The sequence below is a fragment of the Electrophorus electricus genome, chromosome 9 (genome assembly GCF_041902795.1).
Source record: "Electrophorus electricus isolate QZ-2024a chromosome 9, ASM4190279v1, whole genome shotgun sequence".
Classification (NCBI taxonomy): Eukaryota; Metazoa; Chordata; class Actinopteri; order Gymnotiformes; family Gymnotidae; genus Electrophorus; species Electrophorus electricus.
In genome coordinates, this window is record NC_137505.1 from 5,814,356 (window position 1) to 5,820,000 (window position 5,645).

Sequence of the window (5,645 nt, forward strand, 5' to 3'; positions counted from 1 at the left end):
CTGTCCTACTGTCCCTCCGATGGCTCCTGTTTTTGTTTCAGTGGATGGAAATGCACGCACACGGCCCTCGACGCGCGGGCTGCACACACGTGTGTTTGCGTGCTCGCCCACGCGCCGCTGTGTTCTTCGGTGACACACAGCCGTAGTGGTGAAGGCCACTAAAGAGCTCCGGTGAGGAGAAACCTCAGCGTTCCCGCTGGGAAACCACTTCTGTTTCATACCAGCAGAAATTTATGGCCTTGCACTGGCACAAGTGGTCTGTCTACCAGCCAACCCCCCACCCCCCGGGGAGAAGCCAGCAGACTCTCCTATTGTCCGCCTTCTAAAGGACCTCTGGAGACCACACCACATTCCTGAAACCTCATTCAGAAGGTCTGAATTGGCATCAAGCTTTGATAAACTTGTGTAATTAATGAACGTGTTCAGGGCCTTACCCTCATTCACCAGTACTGCTATGTTTTCTCATTTCTGTTCTAGCTATTAAAATATCAAAAAGTACCAAAGCGAGAGCGTGTGAGCGTGGAAGAAGACAGTGATGAACCGGCCAGGCTTTCGACTGGTTCAACGCGGGCTGTTAACTGTCACGACGAACTCACGACTGTTGTACTGTCGAGCAGTATCGCCTGGCTGAACCTCAGTGAAGCCCTGAGTCTACCATGAAGAAAATGTTGAATGCTGACCCGGTGACCCCTCAGTGACAACGGTCCCGCTGCCACAGTTCCCTGCAGGACCTCCGGCGTTATGTGCGACTGGTCCAGAAATACGCCCATCCCAGTGCATGCAGAGGAGATCCTCACTCCTTCCATCCAATGATGAGGTGCTTTACAGGTCTAGGGTCAGGTTGCAGGTGGACCGGCACTCTCAGACCTGGAGTCTGCTGGGCTCCAGCTGGGTCCTGGACCTCCAGCACTCCTGCAGATGAAGACATAATCTTTCAGCAGGGCGTTCAAGCCCAGCATGATGACTACGTTCAAGCCCAGCATCGTCAGCTTACACTGCTAGATAAGAGTGCCATGACAACAGCAAGAAAAATATTAACCCTTTAGCTCGCAAAGCTTGTGTATCACGTCTTTTTTTCTCTCTATCTTTGTCATTGTTAAGCGACCTTGAGTCTGTGAAAGGCGCTAAATAAATTAAAGGTATTGTTCTTCTTCTTCTTCTTCTTCTTCTTCTTCTTCTTCTTCTTCTTCTTCTTGTTATCTGGAGGGGCTGTGTCTCATCTCCATGACTACCCTGTAACAGTCTTCACTGAGGATGTGATCTCTTCTCTTCCTCTGTAATGGTTAATGATCCAAGTCTTCGTTTCATTTTACTCTCCTGACCAACACGTCTCGCTCATTACCTCTCACACGTCACCACGCCATTATGAGCGTTTCGGCTTCCTCTCGTCTTACTTGTTCGTTATCACCCCAGTGTCATCGGAGGGGAGAAGCACCCCGAGAGGCCGTCTGAGGGTGAGACAGTTAACTCACTTCTCACTGTTCACCAGGAGCAGAGACTCCTGCCATTGTAGTTTCTACTGATGTTGGTAAAAAAAACTTCAAACAAGGTTGTAATAAAATACCAAGGACCAAAATAACTAAATAAGAATATTTACGGGGCTTTAATCACAGAGTGATGAATGACAGATGTGAACTGTTTTTTTGCTAATGTTAATGGTAATAAAATTAAATAACACCTAGGTGGTGTAATCGAATCAAGTCGTTTTGCAGCACCGATCGATTTTCAGACCTGTGCACCTCGGCCAATCAGAACGCAAGTCAGGAAACTGAAAACACCTTTTTCACGTCTGTGCTGAAAGGCTGCGCTGGAAGGCACGCGGCATGTGGTGCAGTCTGCATTAAAAAGCTGATTCCTTAGAGTCCTCAAAATAGCCAGAAAGTGAGTGTGAAGGAGATTCCATCTGCCCTGCTACCACCTCACAGCCGAGGCCTGTCCTCGGGGGTCAGAGCAGACCTCTGTAGCGCTGGTCTGGATCTGTTTAGGCAGTGCTTAAAAGGTTATCTGTAATGTATGAAAGTGCTAAGCAGAGATCTGTCAGTGTGAGAATGCCTGAGGGAGTGTGTGTGTGTGTGTGTGTGTGTGTGTGTGTGTGTGTGTGTGCGCGTGTGTGCATGCAGCTTCAGAGGTGGAGGGGGTCAGTCTTAACGATTTTATTGAATTAATCACACGAGCAAGAGGCGCTGCCCCCTGCTGGAGCGGGTGGAGTGGCAGTTCTTCTGCCCCAGCACACGCCACACCGCCCAGGCCGCCCAGGGACAGGGAGACACTCCCCTCACACGCCAGCCCCTTTAACTTCATTACACACTAACACAAAGCAGTCGGCGCTTATGCCCATTTGGGGCCAGAGAAAGGTTCTGGGCCGGCGTTGGCGGTGCTGGGCTCATTCTCAGGGCCCGGGGCACTGGGCCCAGGCTCCGGCAAAAGGGGTGAGGGGTCACAGAGCGCAGGCCAAGGTGTGCTCGCTCACTGAAAGATCTCAGCCAGAGAATTTCATGCTGACAGGAAGTACATTTCTCGAGTCAGGCAGAGGTTTCTGCCACTTGTGCGAGGGTGGTTTGTTTGTATATTTATTTATTTATGGTACATTATGAACTGATGTATTTATATTATTATTATATATATCTTTGGCAAACCTCTTTTTGATATATTTTTATTGATTCTCTAAATATACTTTTATATACCACATAAACACAAACATGAATACACTGTAAGATACTCATTACTTTGGTGGTCTCATAATACTTTGTTCTATCTCTGTTTCCTACAGGTTGGGCTCTGGGATTGCCTGTGTGTATATGTGGAGTGATTGACGTGCGGGCTTCGTGGCGTGTGGGTGGTCGTAGCAGACTCAAGCCTGGGGTGGTGTCTTTGTTTTCACAGGCTGCTTGTCTCCCATACGGTACTATTTTGCTTTAAAGAGTTGACTGATCCTGTATCAGACATCAGTTTCACATCTCCAAAGGCTATTCTGACATGTCAGAGAAAGACCATGTTCTTGGTCTGTTCTCTCACTTCTAATAAACTGCCTTTTAACCACGTTTTGTCTTGTACTAATTTAACGTATAATTGAAGTCTCCTCAAACCCAAAGGAAATGGACTGTCATTAATTCATCTAGCGGAGCTTAACGCACATTCTGTGATTTTAGATTTTGTCAAAGTGTTTCGTGTTTGCTCTGTCACAGAGCCCCACTAACAAACTGCTAGGCCCACAGACCAAACACAGATCTGTTGCTATGACCACGTTAATCTGGGGGCCGCTGTCTAGCTGTCCTGGGTTTCCCTGCCCTCTGGATGTTTAAGTAATCTGACCCCAGTGACCTCTGTAAACATCCTTTAATTGCCCAGTCTGGGTCTACCGGAAGGAATACCGCTCTGGTTTGCTTACAGATCCAGGGACCAAACGCACGTACCTCTGACAGATGCGATAAATCCCTTAAATTTGATCTCCGGATTACCGATGTCGTGTTTTCACCACGACACCTGTTGGCAAAGCCTCTCGAAAGAGAGCGAATCATTCTGCTTATTCCAGAGAACGCGAAGATGTCTGGTACTCCCATTCATCCTCCGCTAGAAGTGCGAGGAGAGGGAGCCAGACGGGAAATTGGTAGTCTGTCGTCTGGAGCCCCCTTATATTCTGGATACATTACGGCTGAGGTAACAGCGCAGTCTTAAACCTTCATTCCTTTAGCCTTACTTCAGTTTTATGAGAGACATTTGTGTTCTTCACAGGCCAAGAAGAAATTCGCCAGCGACTCTGGCAAAAGAGTATCCTCCGTCTTCCAGAACTAAACGCCGCCTCGGTCATAAATGTCCGTTTATATCAATTGTGTGTTGCTCAATGACGCTTTGTCTCAGTCAGAATATATGAGATATTATCCTGGCTAGCATCTAATCTTTTAAATCCAGTGTTGTTTTAGCTAGAGCTGGGCATGTGGATTCAGAAGCAGTCCTATTCCTGACACGAAGCTCTGAAAGAATCGTTGTTCATTCCGTGAGTAGCAAGCGGAACAGACCGGGTCACTTTTCCTGCATTATACAGATTTATGCCTTGATATATTTAGATAATGATGTAGATGTACGGAAAAAAACCAAAAAACCCGTCAGGGATGTTTTCCGTTTATTACTTTTCTCTTATGAATACCATTATTGGGAAAGCCAGGCTCGGTGAGAGCGGAACGAGTTGATCTAATTCTGTTTATTTTGCCCTTTTAATTGGACAAGTGACTCGCGCTCCTCCGGGGGAGGACAGCGGCGTTATTGTTGGCGGAGGATAAACCGAGCAGCGCCCGGGGAAAGATTGAATGTCTGTTTATGGGTCGGAATACGAAGTGCTCGGCTCTTACATGACTAATTACATCAGCTGCATGTGTTCGAGAGAGAGAGAGAGAGAGAGAGAGAGAGAGAGAGAGAGAGAGAGAGAGAGAGAGAGAGAGAGAGAGAGAGAGAGAGAGAGAGAGAGAGAAAAAGAATAAAAGTTAAGGTTTTTGAAAGGTTCTGGAGGTTTGACACACCGCTCCAGCCGTTTTCTCTTCCTGGCTACCACACAGGACCACACAGACACGGGGGAGGCATCAACCTCCCTCCACAAACAAAAATCTGTTTATTATTAAAGTTTAACAAAGACGTAAGCCAAGGCTGACAACTTGTCTGACAGCGTCAGTAAGAAAGGTTAGTGATCAGAGTATTGTAACTCCCTGCAGTTCGAAGACTTTGGGGCCTTGAAATACACTCCCTATGTACAAGAAAAAAAGAAGAAGAAAAAACACTTCTCAGATTACAAAGGACTGGTTGTTTTTATTTGTTTGCCTGTGTTCAGAAATAACGAAGCAATGAAGATTAAGAAGGGATTTTGTGATCTGCTGATTCAGATGGAATGCTGTCCGCATCGTTTATCAGCCCATGGAGGTGTAATTATGGCACCAGGCGCTCGAATAAATCTGCAAAGGCAACGCTGCCCCCTAGTGTTGGCCCCTCAGACTGCATGAGCGGCTCAGACTGTGGAGACCCGTAGGCAGCACTTTGGTGTTTGTGTTTTGGCAAAGACCCTACACGTCCTTCCAAAGCCATGCGCAGCTTTCGGTATAACCGGCGAGTACGTCGTGTACACGTGACGTTTTCTTTTCTCCGTTCACTTCAGAATCGGAGAGGAGTGCGTCTGCCCTGACTCGCGTTTCTGAAGAGGTTCCTCTTTATGCTTTGTTGACCAGCACCTGTTAAGAGTTCGGTTTTGAGCCACAATTCGGGGTGTTTATGACAAGCCATAAGTCAGGCAACACCTCATGAACGCCTGAATCTGAAGCTCTGGGAAACAAACCCTTCCATTCATGTGCATGTGTCCAGAACAGCACAGCACAGCACAGCCTTCTTCCCCTCGCGGTAGAGTACGATACACACGTCCCTTCAATGCAAAAACACTGAGAAGCCATTTTTCTTGGGGGGAGGGAGGTTAAGGTGGCCAAATGACCTCAGTGTACAGCTATTTAAATGTTTGGTGGTGTCTCAGTGGTTAAGGTACTGGACCAGTGATCAGAAGGTTGTCAGTTTAAGTCCCACCACTCCCAGGTTGCTACTGCTAAAGCCAAGCAACGATTACTTGATCGCATAGTGTAATTCAGAACTTTAAAAAGGAAAAGGTCTGTAAG